We start from the raw sequence: 14,469 nt of genomic DNA on the forward strand, positions 1-14,469 counted from the left end.
CAGGTAACATCTTGATCTCAACTTCCACTGAACCTATTACTTTCATTATGGAAATAAATTAGTAGTTTAACATGCACATTAACTGGTTATTGTGGCTGAATTAATATTAGGTGTGTGTATATTTTTTTAGCTCTATCAGTATTACATTGCTCTCGTCTCATTATTTATAATATTATGCTTGTGCATCTTCAACGACTGCCTGTCCCAGCAGGTATGGGAGGAAAAGATTTCCACGTATGCTGAGATAATTCAGTGTAAATTGGCATTTTCAGACACATTAGCCATGGTAAATCTGCCGACAGAAGAGCCACGTGAAGCTTTGTTAGTGATCTGCATTTATTGTGTGATAGCACAAGCACAATCTGCCCCATCTGATGGGTTAATAAGCCCATTCACGCTCACCATACGAGTTCTCATCAAAAATGGGGATTTGTTAGAGGGAGGAAAGGGAGAAGAAGAAAATCATAGCCATATTGTGGTGATCACAGATAATATAACTAATAAATTAATGAATAAAACCAATGTTCCCCAGGAACCACGACAGTCTTAACACGTACGCCTCATTGCTTTCATTCGTGGAACATGGACAGAGAAAAGAGAGGAATCTGCTCTTTACACAATGCTTGTGCATGCGGTGTGGGTCCTCCACAGCAAAATGGTGCAGGGTTTGTCCTTATGTGCTGGTACCAACCAATTCTGCAGGAATCACATGCCCGACCCCTCTGCGAACTACGCATTGTGTTTCGTCCATCATCTTGGTGTTTGTCCAGGTTGGGGAACTTCAGTGATCGCATTTATGGAACTGATAACTACTTAAAACAACAGTGCTGCTTCCTGGTTGTGATTGGTGGGGTGAAATACAATGTGTAAATGTGCCAGATGACACTTGTGGGTTCCACATATGATCTGACCCCACCAATCACCCACAGTTAGAGATGCATCATAAGCCAGTAAATAATACAAAATGCTCCAATGTCATTAAGTGGATGGAACAGAGATCAATTGCCCTGACAAGCCCCAATAAGGGCAAAACTAGTCGGTAGCTTCACTTATCATCTGCTTCGTGACAGCATTTATTCTTGACATCTTTGAACTGAAAGAGGCCCTTCTGGGTTTGAAGGCATGACTTCATCATATCATCACGGCATTTGGCCAGGTTGGAGAACATCAATAATCACATTTGTAGAACTCCCAACTGCTTAAAACAATGATGATGCTTCCTGATTGTGATTGGTGGGGTAAAACACCATGTATCTGTGTGGCAGATGGCACTTGTAGGTTCCATATATGATCAGGTCTCCCCACAAATAACAGTTAGAAGTGTATCATTAACCAGTATATAGGTCAAAAGACTTCAAAATAACTTGGTGGATGGAACAGTGATTTGTTGCCCAAGCCAGCCCCAATGTCGTTGCATCATCACAGCATTTGTCCAGGTTGGAGAACTTCAATAATGCCTTCCAGAGGCTGTTCTACCCTAACCTTCTGTCCTGGGACTCCATCACTCATCATCACCTCATTTCTTCCCTCATTAAATTCCCTCATCATTTGTGGACTAAACTTGCAATATATATTTTCACTCAATTTCCCACAGCATGAGTTTTTATCAATCACTAACGGATACCTAGTGTTGCACAGTGCTGTTCTAATCCTTTTGACATTTCTCAGAAATTAAAAAAACAACAACTTTTTTTTGTCGGGAGCTAAAAACTCTTCCCAACACACAAGGAATGGTCTTGGGGATCATTTAACATCACCTTTCACATAGCTACGAAGGCTCAGGCACTATAGGTCGATTGAACAAAAATAAAATCCAACTTTTTTTTTTCAAAATTTTCAAAACATTTTTGGCCCTAATAGACTAGAATTATTTCTCAAAAAGGGCACTGTATAAGGCTCTCGAAGCATTTTTTAAGTAAAAGTTGGGAACATGACTTTTTAACATAAATAAGGTATGCTGAATTCGACTAGCACTGTTCCTAAGCTGAATTTTGAGTTTTTGACCATCTAATTAGCATAAACCAAATGGCTGCCAAATTGACAATTTTGGGCACTTTCTTGGGACAGGCACTACTATACCATTTAAATAAATGCACATTGTTCACATGTACACATCTTAGAAATGTCCCTTGAGCAATAGAGCAAAGCTACAGGCTAATAAAATTCGTAACATGCCAAAAATCTATTATTATGCTAATTAGCTACCACCATTACCAAAAAAATATATTTTCTGCTGTAACTTTGTTACTATGCATGCAAACCTGACAAATGAGATGTCTAGACCTACGTTTTGAGGGTCAAGAAAAATGATAGACATATTTGAAGCATTTTAATTAATGTTTACATGGTTACCGATGTTTATTAATAAAATGTAGAAGATAAAGTTGCTAGTCTGTAATCATAAAAACTAAACAAAGTTCTATCATGCTGCTACGTGAACAAATTTCAGTCAGCATAAACAGTTTTCAGGAATGCCTAACATCTTTTAGGCAAATCACAGTGTATTTATGCAAGGAGTCTGATCATCAATCTGTTGCTGGCATGCACAAATTGATGTGCATCGTAATCCTGAATTCCGGCATGTGCAGCGTGGATTCTTGCATTGTTTCCGACATGCACAGGCTACCATCTCGAGGCAACTGTCTGGAATGGGACTCAATGCCAACAGTATGGGTTGCAGTCCAGATTCTCCAAGTCTCCATCTCATTTCAGAGGGCACAGGGAGCTCAGGTGTGGGGCAGTGGTAATTTCTCCATATTATCGCTTGATAGTGTACTCTAACTGACAGGATACAGCTCCTGCAGGCCATTTTACACAATCAAAGTATGTCTTCTGGTTAGCTCAAAATTTTTAAGAGAAGCATCAGTTGTTTGGCCTCATTGCCTTGCTGCCATTTGAGTTGCATGGAAGGTATTCTTTCCATCAAGTGTTTCATCAAGGATGTCAATGTTATCACAGGTGTAGTGGATAAATTTATTTGCCTCAATGTTTGGGGGAATGATGGCACCAGTTTGCTTTGTCCAATGATTTGAGAGTGCTCTCAGCCAAGGAAGTGTCGACTTGCATCACCTGTTCGTAACTCAGGCAATGCCCTGCCTTGTTGAACAATCATACTAGGTCTTTTAACTGCGTAGCTTGATGAAGAGTACTTGCAAGACCAACATGTTTTGGAGTCCATTTTTTGCCACCACTGACGCAGTAGACAAGATCTTGTGCCAGACTCAGAACTCTGCTCCGGACATGTTCTACATGCTATCATCTTCAAGGGATGCCTGGCCAACGACGATCAGTCTCAGTAGCATATATAAACTCTCAGGAATGCATGTGACAGCATCTTCATCACTGACAGAGAACACTTTGTGCCCTGGAGTTTCCATTTTGTCTCCACAGACTTTCATAGCGACATGAACAAGTGAAAGGAAAATATCATCCTGGGGCTCATATTTAGGAAAGGCTAACTTTTCCTCACTCTCCTCTATGTCTGCTTTTTTTTTTGTATACCTTGTCGAGGATCATGTGAGAGCGAACACACAACGCACATCAAGGGGGGCATGAGACAAGAGGGGAGGGAGTGGGAAGGACAAAACAGTGGGGAACAGAGACATTAGGAGATCTGTGGAAGGGAGAGGGATGGGACGGGGAACATGGGGAATAGAAGATGGACATTACAGGGACTTTCAGGAAGGAAAGCAGGGAATTTGAAGGAGGTGGGCTTGGGTGGATTATCAGGAGTAGAAAAGATTGAGGATTTGGATGGAGGATGATAAGAGGTGGTGGTGAACAGCTGTTTTGAAGGCCTGGAGGGAAGAATGGGAATGAAAAGAGTGAGGGAGTTTATTCCAAAGTCGGGAAAAAAGAGGATTGAAAGACTGAAGGTTAGCAGTGATTCGTGATTTTGGTGGTTTTATCAGAAGGGGGTTGTTGGCGGACCTTGAGCGCCCTGCCGAAATGTGGTGGGGATAAATCTCAGAGAGAGCAGGGGGGGCGAGGCTGGAGAGGAGATGGTAGAAGACAGAAAGACCACCGACCAACCTGCGGTGATTGAGTGAGAGGCCCAAAGACTCGGCCTCATTGCGGGAGATGCCAATGATCCGAAATGCCTTGGTTTCTACAGCGTGAAGCCGAGAAAGGTGAGAGGCAGGAGCACCAGCCCAGAGTGGAGAGCAGTACTCCATCAGGCTGCAGACAAAAGCTTTGTAAGTGTTCAGGAGCTCAGGTGGGCTGAGAAAGGACTTTGCATGATGGAGGATTCCCAGTCGGTGACTGGCTTTGGAGGCGAGGTTTGAAATGTGGTTTTTCCAGGAAAGGTCATGGTAGATAGAGAGACCCAGAAGCTTGAAAGAAAGGACTTCTTCCAGAGGATTGTTGAGAAAGTGGATGGGGGGGTTTCCAACGGTCCTTTCAAAGAGACATAGTGAGAGCGTGAGATTTGTCCGGATTGAAAGACATGTTGCACGTGTTGGACCAGTTTTCGATTTTATCCAGATCTTCAGTGAGCGAAGAAGCTGCTGCTTGCTGGTCTGAGGGATGACCGATGGTACCACAGAGGGTGGAGTCATCAGCAAAGAGATATAGAGGATTTTCCAGAGAGTCGGAGAGATCATTGATGAAAACCAGAAAAAGAACAGGGCCCAGAACACTACCTTGAGGAACTCCAGCCTGGACAGGAAGAGGGGATGAAAGAACTCCAGTTAGGGCCACACAGGGACTGCGACAAGAGAGGAAGTCTGTGAGCCATGAGTGGAGATTGCCTTGGAGACCATAGGAAGAGAGTTTGTTGAGCAGCGCAGGGTGCCAGACTGTGTCAAAAGCACGTGATATGTCCAGGGATACGGCTCGGATTTCCTGTCTGGCATTGAGCACTTCCATCCATTGTTGGGAGAGCAGAAGCAGCATATCCAGGGTAGAGTGTCCTGCTCTGAAACCAAATTGATGATTGGAAATCAAGCCATTGGAGAAGAGGAAGGATTTGATGTCTGATGCGATGATGGATTCCATAACCTTGCTGATGATTGGGAGAAGGCTGATTGGTCTGTAGTTGCAGGGATCTGTTTTTGCACCTTTTTTGTGCAGGGCAGTGATGTTTGCTGATTTCCAAGCAGATGGCAGATGGCCTTGAGCAAATGAGAGGGTGAATAGAACAGAGAGAGAGGGTGAGCAAGAGCAGAAAAGCAGGTTTTGAGGACACGTGGGCTGATGCCGTCTGGACCGGTTGCAGAATCTGAGTCGAAGTTTGACAGCACGCTCTCCACCTTGTTAGGAGAAAAGGACACAGAGTCCAAGGACAGTTTGGTGCGACTGGGTAAGTTTGTTAGAGAAAGTGATGGGTTTTGGACACAAGATTTAGCTGCAAACACCAAGTTTAGGCATTTAGCTTTTTCACGTGCGGTATCAGCAGTGCAGCCATTTGAGGTAAGGAAGGGGATGGAGGGGGAACATACACCAGAAACAGATTTGATTAGATGCCACCAGGATTTTGAGGAGGGAGAGAGGTTTGAGAGTTCAGACTTGAGATAAGAAAGATGTTCTTTTTTGGCTCTCCTGAGGGTAGATACACACTTGTTCCGAGATTAATGGAAGGACCTGAGATTTCCCTCAGTTAGGATTGCTTTCCATGAGGCAAAGGCAAGTTGTTTCAGGACAACTGCCTCACCACAAGCTTCAGTGAACCAAGGGCGGAAGGAAGGGTTGGCCAACTGAAGATGTGAGGGGATAAATCTGTGCATGAGGGAGAGCAAGTTTCTTTGTAATAATTCCCAGGATGAGTTGATGTTGGAGAAAGTAGCGATAGGAGACCAGTCTATAAGTTTGAGGGCTGCTTGGAGAACCTGCCAATCAGCTTGAGTGAAATACTAGGCTCGACGACAGTGAGGTGGTTCTCTGATAATAGCCAGAGAGATGTACACTTTGACAAGGACGTGGTCAGAAGAACCGATTGGAGCAGAGGAATAGCTGCAGATATTGCTAGGGAAATTTGTCAAAATCAGATCCAGAAGAGATGGAGTACCATTGGTTGAGATCCGGGTCAGGAAGTTGACCGATTGAGTCAGTCCCAATGAGTTGCAGAAAGCTTTTGCTGAAATACCATGACAGGTGAGAGGTACCCACACCTAGCCAACTGGCATGATGACAATTGAAATCGCCCCATATGAGGAAGAGAGAGTTTGGATGAGAAGATAGAAGTTGGTCCATGTTTTCGGATAGTGAGGTATAGATGGAGTCATCACTGTTAGGTAGACGATACAGTAACCATATAAACATGAGGTTGGAGTGGAGGGAAGCCGTAGCCAGAGGGATTCGTGGGGGTGTGGGGGAGTGAGGGCAGTGCATGGAGAGTGAGGAATAGAGTCTTTGATGAAGCGAGCAACTCCTCCACCAGGACGAGGCTCAGGTCTGTCATACCGGAGGATGGAGTAACCAGGGAGAGATACTTGGGAGTCAGACACATCTTGGCGGAGGAAAGTTTCTGTTCAGCAGATTATGTCTGGTTTGTCAGTGGCAACCTGTATGGAAAGATCTGAAAGGATTGAGTGAAGGCCCCGGATATTTGAGGTCCACACTTTTAATGAAGAGGGAGGGGAGGAGGCTTTTGGTGCAGGGGGTGGGGCGGGAAGGAAGGACAAGGGACGAGGGGGGGTCGGTAAGGAGGGTTGTTGAAGGAGTGTGGGGGATTGCAGAAAAGCTTTGGGAGGGGCCAGATGAGGAGGGGAAAAGGCTCTGTGGTATTGGGGGAGAGGGGGATATGAGAGGGGGGATAAGAGAGGGGGAAGAAGGCAGTTGAGGATTTGAGGAGGTGGAGTGAAGAGATGGAGGTGAGAGGGCAGTGGAAGGATGCAGCTTTGTGGATGAGAGGGGGGCAACGTTGAGAAGGATGAGTGAGGGGGATTAATGGTGGGAGAAAGATGAGGGGGGGGGTTTGAGAGAGGTGAGAAGGAGGTTTGGAGGGAGAAGAGTGGGATGGTTGCTTTGAGAGTGAGGGGTGCGAGGAGTGAGTTGGCACTGAAGTTGGAAAAAAGAATGGTTTTTGGAAAGCGAACATTCATAGCAAACATGCTTTTTTAAAGTTTTAGGTCAGAGATGCGATTTTACACAATTTTTGATGGATGCAATAAAGGCGAATCCAGAGAATGGAGAGAAGAAACGCTGTAACAGATGGATTTTTTCGGTAAGGTATGAAGGAAAAGTCGAATTGAGAGCAGTCTGTTTAAATAGTAGAAGAGTAGTGCATTATGATACAGCAAAGAGTACCCCACGTGTGAAAGAGGAAGACGAAGCATGATAAGAGATCGTTTTTATTATTGTTATTAATGTTTGAGAGTTTTCAACAGATTAGCTCACGGAAGTGTTGTAGAAAAAACCGAGGAAGAAGAAGAAGACGAGTAGAAGAAGAATAGTAGGAGAAGAAGAAGAGGGGGAGAAGAAGAAGAAGAGGAGGAGGAGGAGGAGAAGAAGAAGAATAATCGAGAGTTGTGAGTGAGGAAGGAGAAAGGGAGTGGTTTTTTTGTTGTTTGTTTTTGATTTAAGATAAGAAATAGAGTGATTCGTTGGGAGTGATCGGGGACGTTAGGAAATTGGGGAAATAGAAATTGAAGGTAATGGGGAGAAAAAACAAACCACGATCGTACACCGAGGGGAACTGGTAGGCCTCAGGCCTCAAGGGAAGGCCTCAAGCCTCAAGGGTAGGCCTTTTCTACACTTCCATGACCTAATCTGTTGAACTCTCTCAAACATTAATATTAACAACAAAAACGATCTTATAATGCTTCATCTTCCTCTGTCACACATGTGATACTCTTTACTGTTTCACAATGCACTACTCTTCTGCTATTTTAACAGACTGCTCTCATTTCGAGCACTCCTTCATTCCTTGCCTAAATAATCCAACTATTACAGCGCTTCTTCTCTCCATTCTCTGAATTCACCTTCATTGCATCCATCAAGAATTGTGTTAAATCGCATTTCTGACCTAAATCTTTTAAAAACCACAGTTTGCCATGGATGTTCGCTTTCCATCAACCATTCTTTTTTTTCCAACTTCATTGCCAACTCACCCCCCTCACCCCTCACCCTTCACTCTCACTCTCAAAGCAACCATCCCACTCTTCTCCCTCCAAGCCTCCCTCTCGCCTCTCAAAAATTCCCCCCTCACCTTTCTCGCACCTTTCATCCCCCTCACTCATCCTTCTCAAAGTTGCCCCCCTCTCATCCACCAAGCTGCCTCCCTCCACTGCCCTCTCACCTCCATCTCTTCACTCCACCTCCTCAAATGCTCAACTGCCTTCTTCCTTGTCTCTTGTCCCCCCTCTCCCCCAGCACCACAGAGCCTTTTCTCCTCCTCATTCTGCCCCCTCCCCTCGCTATTCTGCAATACCCCACACTCTTTCAACAACCCTCCTTACCTCCCCCCCTCGTCCCTTGTCCTACCCTCCCCCTCCCCCTCCACCTCCTGCACCCAAAGCCTCTTCCCCGACCTCTTCATTAAAAGTGTGGACCTCAAATATCCGGGGCCTTCGCTCAAACCTATCAGATCTTTCCATACAGGTTGCCACTGACAAACCAGACATTTTCTGCCTCACAGAAACTTTCCTCTCCCAAGACGTGTCTGACTCCCAAGTATCTCTCCCCGGTTACTCCCTCTTACGGTATGACAGACCTGAGCCTCGTCCTGGTGGAGGTGTTGCTCTCTTCATCAAAGACTCTATTCCTCACTCTCCATGCACTGCTCTCACTCCCACACCCCCAGGAATACCTCTGGCTTTGGCTTCCCCTCCACTCCCACCTCATGTTTATATGTGTACTGTACCGTCCACCGAACAGTGATGACTCCATCTACACCTCACTATCCGAAAACATGGACCATCTTCTATCTTCTCATCCAAACTCTCTCTTCCTCTTATGTGGTGACTTCAATTGTCATCACGCCAGTTGGCTAGGTGTGGGTACCTCTCTCACCTGCCATGGCACCTCAGCAAAAGCTTTCTGCGACTCATTAGGACTGACTCAATCGGTCAACTTCCCGATCTCAACCAATGGTACTCCATCTCTTCTGGATCTGATTTTGACAAATTTCCCTGACAATATCTGCTGCTCTTCCTTCGCACCAATTGGTTCTTCTGACCACATCCTTGTCAAAGTGGACATCTCTCTGGCTGTTATCAGAGAACCACCGTCGAGTCTGGCATTTCACTCAAGCCGACTGGCAGGGTCTCCGAGCAGCCATCAAACTTACAGACTGGTCTCCTATCACTATTTTCTCAAACATCAACTCATCCTGGGAATTCTTTCAAAGAAACTTGCTCTCCCTCATGCACAGATTTATGCCCTCTCGTGTTCAGTTGTCCGACCCTTCCTCCTGCCCTTGGTTTACTGAAGCTTGTGGCGAGGCAGTTGTCCTGAAACAACTTGCCTTTGCCTCATGGAAAGCAAACCCAACTGAGGGCAATCTCAGTTCCTTCCACAAAGCTCAGAACAAGTGTGTATCTACCCTCAGGAGAGCCAGAAAACAACACCTTTCTCATCTCAAGTCTGAACTCTCAAACCTCTCTCCCTCCTCAAAATCCTGGTGGCGTTTAATCAAATCTGTTTCTGGTGTATGTTCCCCCTCCATCCCCTCCCTTACCTCAAATGGCCGCACTGCTGATTCCACACGTGATAAAGCTGAATGTCTAAACTCGGTGTTTGCAGCAAATTTGGTGTCCTAAACCCATCACTTTCCCTACCCACTTTACCCAGTCGCACCCATCTGTCCCTGGACTCTGTATCCTTTTCTCCTGACAAGGTGGAGAGCTTGCTTTCAAACCTCGAGTCAGATTCTGCAACCGGTCCAGACGGCATCAGCCCACGTGTCCTCAAAGCCTGCTCTTCTGCTCTTGCCCACCCTCTCTCTGTTCTATTCACCCTCTCATTTGCCCAAGGTCATCTGCCATCTGCTTGGAAATCTTCTAACATCACTGCCCTGCATAAAAAAGGTGCAAAAACAGATCCCTGTAACTACATACCAATCAGCCTTCTCCCAATCATCAGCAAGGTTATTGAATCCATCATCGCTTCAGACATGAAATCCTTCCTCTTCTCCAATGGCTTGATTTCCAATCATCAATTTGGTTTCAGACCAGGTCACTCTACCCTGGATATGCTGCTTCTGCTCTCCCATCAATGGATGGAGGTCCTCAATGCCAGACAGGAAATCCGAGCCATATCCCGAGACATATCACGTGCTTTTGACACAGTCTGGCACCCTGCCTTACTCACCAAAATCTCTTCCCATGGTATGCAAGGCCATCTCCACTCATGGCTCGCAGACTTCCTCTCCTGTTGCAATCAACGTGTGGCCCAAAATGGAGTTCTTTCATCACCTCTTCCTGTGCAGGCTGGAGTTCCTCAAGGTAGCGTTGTGGGCCCTGTTCTTTTTCTGGTTTTCATCAATGATCTCTCCGACTCTCTGGAAAATCCTCTATTTCTCTTGGCCGACAACTCCACCCTCTGCCGTACCATCTGTCATCCCTCAGACCGGCAAGCAGCAGCTTCTTCGCTCACTGCAGATCTGGATAAAATCGAAAACTGGTCCAACACGTGCAACATGTCTTTCAATCCAGACAAATCTCACACTCTCACTATGTCTCTTCGAAAGGACGGTTTAGAACCCCCCCCCCCCATCCACTTTCTCAACAATCCTCTGGAAGAAGTCTTTTCTTTCAAGCTTCTGGGTCTCAATATCTGCCATGACCTTTCCAAGGAAAGTCACATTTCCAACCTCGCCTCAAAAGCCAGTCGCCGACTGGGAATCCTCCATCATGCAAAGTCCTTCCTCAGCCCTCTTGAGCTCCTGACCACTTACAAAGCTTTTGTCCGTAGCCTGATGGAGTACTGCTCTGTCCTCTGGGCTGGTGCTCCTGCCTCCCACCTTTCTCGGCTTCACGCTGTCGAAACCAGGGCATTTAAGATCATCGGCATCTCCCGCAATGAAGCTGAGTCTTTGGGCCTATCACTCAATCAGCGCAGGTTGGTCGGTGGTCTTTCTGTCTTCTACCGATTCTTCTCCAGCCTTTTCCCCCTCCCCCCCTGCTCTCTCTGCGATTTGTCCCCACCACATTTCCACAGGGCTCTCAAGGTCCGCCAACAACCCCCTTCTGGTAAAACTACCAAAATCACGAATCACTGCTCATCTTCACTCTTTCATTCCTCTTTTTTCCTGCCTTTGGAATAAACTTCCTCACTCTATTCTTTCCCATTCTTCCCTCCAGGCTTTCAAAACAGCTGTTCACCACCACCTCTTATCTTCCCCCATCCAAAACCTCGATCTTTTCTACCCCCGTTAATCCACCACATTCCCACTTCTTCAATTTCCCTGCTTTCCTTCGTGAAAGTCCCTGTAATGTCCATCTTCTCTTCGCCATGTTCCCCGTCCCATCCCCATCCCTCTCCCTTCCACAGTTCACCTGATGTGTCTGTTCCCCACGGTTTTGTCCCGTCCACTCCCGCCCCTCTTGTCTCATGCTCCCTTGCTATGAGTTATGTGTTAGCTCTCATACGAGCCTCGACAAGGTATACAAAAAAAAAAAGGGTAGGCCTCAAGCGTCCGGTAAGACAAAGTTGACAAAATCTCACAAAATAGCATGATTTTTGAAACAAAACTGAACTAGGAACACACAGTAACATGCAGGTGAGAGAATAAACAGTTAAAACGGGACAGATAACGACCGCAAACTTAACTTTGAGATCGTCAGCAGAGAGCCCTGAAGGAGACCTGTCGATGCTCCAAACCTGGAACCGGAAGTCCCAAACTGCTGTTGGCTGGTACTTAGTGGGAATCAATACGGTTTTTCGTTCTGATATACAACTGTCAAGAGGCTGAAAGAAATTGAAAATATCCCCAAGTTGTGACTGCAACTTTTCCTTGAATGTTCCTCTTCTGCTTTGATAGGACGGCTGAATCATGGTTGAAGATTCCTCAGCTCGCTCCTTTTACCTTTCCCATACATCATCTAGAAGAATCACATCTCCTTTGTCAGCTGATTGATGGAGCTCTTGGCAAAGCCATATCATAGCAAAGTCTGTATTTGCTGACTCCTGCTTTGTTTTGGAGGTAGACCTGTTAAATGCGCTAAGACAAGGCAGATGATATTTGGCTTCAGCTGCAATTAGGTCAATCACTCCTGCCAGTCGAACGCCAACTTTGTAGTCAAGATGTGAGTCTTGAATTATTTGATCACTCATTTGCTTAGTCATGACAGAGATCAGTTCCTTCTTATTTGCAGTTTGACAGAAAATGCAAAGGCTCCAGTTGACTGGCTGCACACTTTTTCACAATGACCGCCTCTTACCACCTGGAACACCTGAACTGCAACCTGCTCCCTCTGTTGAATACTCTGTCTGAGTCCTCTGAAAACGTTCTATTTTACTCTTGTCCATGAAGTGGTCATAGCACATTCTGTGCCACACAAGAGATACGCCTGTGGCAGAATCTAATGCATTCTCAATACGATCAATTAAGTCGATATTTTGGAGTCCCTCAGCTTCTTTCTACTACAGGCTACATTTCTGAGTGTTGTGAGTCCATGTTCAGTTGCTCCACTCAGGTTTTTTTCTGGCTTTATGCGTTTGGAAGAAAATGCACAGGCTGTAGTCTTCAGGTGATGGCCTTTACAAGCTAATCATGGAATCGATTGTAGCCTGCAAACAAGAATGAATCATTAGTATAGGCCTACACAAGCCCTTAACAACTTAACAGTTAACTTAACAACTTAACAGTTGTTCACAAGTAAAATAGATGAGCATTGTGCTGGTATCGTAGTGCCTGTCCCATGAAAGTGCCCAAAATTGTCAATAAGTCATGTTCCCAACTTTTACTGAAAAATGCTTCCAAGGATGCACTTTTCTCAGAAATATGTCTAGTCTATAAAACACTCACTGATGGACCTCGGAGTGTTTGATGAAGATCTCTTTGGCCATCTCTGAGAAAAATGGTGACACGCAGTCCTTCAGAACTGAAGTCGACTGCAATTGTTTTTTGATTAGCACTGCACCTAATGTCACTCAGCACTGGTATTTACCCTGGAAAGGATCATTCAACGCATGGTAAACAAGAGCGAGAATTGCTTTGCAATACATCTCCCCTGTCGATGTGATATTCTCTTCTTCCTCTTTCGGCTTGCTCCCGTTAGGGGTCGCCACAGCGGATCAACCGTCTCCATTTCGCTCTATCCTCCACATCTTCCATTGACACTCCAGCCACCTGCATGTCCGCCCTCACCGCATCCATGAACCTCTTCTTTGGCCTTCCTCTTCTCCTCCTGCCTGGCGGCTCCATCTTCAACATCCTTCTCCCGATATACTCCGTTTCCCTCCTGTGCACATGTCCAAACCATCTCAATCTCGCCTCTCTCACTTTGTCTCCAAACCGTCCTACCTGCGCTGTCCCTCTAATATACTCATTTCTTATCCTATCCATCCTCGTCACTCCCAACGAGAATCGCAGCATCTTTAACTCTGCCACCTCCAGCTCCGCTTCCTGTCTTATTGTTAGTGCCACCGCCTCCAAACCATACAACATAGCTGGTCTCACTACCGTCTTATATACTTTCCCCTTCACTCTTGCAGCTACCCTTCTGTCACAAATCACTCCTGCAACTCTTCTCCACCCACACCATCCTGCCTGTACTCTCTTTTTCACTTCTCTCCCACACTCTCCGTTACTTTGGACAGTTGATCCCAAGTATTTAAACCAATCCACCTTCCCCAACTCGACTCCTTGCAACTGCACCATACCACCACCCTCCCTCTCATTTACGCACATGTACTCCGTCTTACTCCTACTGACTACCATTTCCCTTCTCTCCAGTGCGTACCTCCACCTCTCAAGGCTCGCTTCAGCCTGCTCCCTACTCTCCCTACAGATCATGATGTCATCCGCGAACATCATAGTCCATGGAGACTCCAGTCTGATCTCGTCCGTCAACCTGTCCATCACCATTGCAAACAGGAAAGGGCTCAGAGTCGATCCTTGGTACAATCCCACTTTAACCTTAAACCGGTCCGTCATTCCGACCGCACACCTCACCGCTGTCACACTGTCCTCATACATATCCTGCACGATCCTCACATACTTCTCCACCACTCCCGACTTCCTCATACAATACCACAACTCTTCTCTTGGCACCCTATCATAAGCTTTCTCTAAATCCACAAACACACAATGTAACTCTTTCTGGCCTTCCCTATACTTCTCCATCAACATTCTCAAAGCAAACATCGCATCAGTGGTGCTCTTTCCTGGCATAAACCCATATTGCTGCTCACAGATCGTCACCTCTCCTCTCAACCGAGCTTCCACTACTCTTTCCCACAACTTCTTGGTGTGGCTTAACAACTTTATCCCTCTGTAATTTCCACAGCTCTGCACATCACCCTTATTCTTGAAAATCGGAACCAGTACACTTAATCTCCACTCCTCCGGCATCCTCTCACTTT

At 45.9% G+C, this 14,469-nt stretch overlaps 1 long non-coding RNA gene across 1 annotated transcript in view; it reads left to right on the forward strand.

The window, feature by feature from the left end:
* The first annotated feature begins 7,457 nt into the window (after positions 1–7,457).
* LOC147034543 (uncharacterized) overlaps positions 7,458–14,469 on the forward strand; it is an 83,115-nt gene continuing 76,103 nt past the window's right edge. The window contains exon 1 of the long non-coding RNA XR_015059208.1: positions 7,458–7,679. This is a non-coding gene — a long non-coding RNA (uncharacterized LOC147034543). The remainder of the gene's footprint in view (positions 7,680–14,469) is intronic.

The sequence above is a fragment of the Eptatretus burgeri genome, chromosome 1 (assembly GCF_056783735.1).
Source record: "Eptatretus burgeri isolate ZD-2024b chromosome 1, Ebu_testis_v1, whole genome shotgun sequence".
NCBI lineage: Eukaryota > Metazoa > Chordata > Myxini > Myxiniformes > Myxinidae > Eptatretus > Eptatretus burgeri.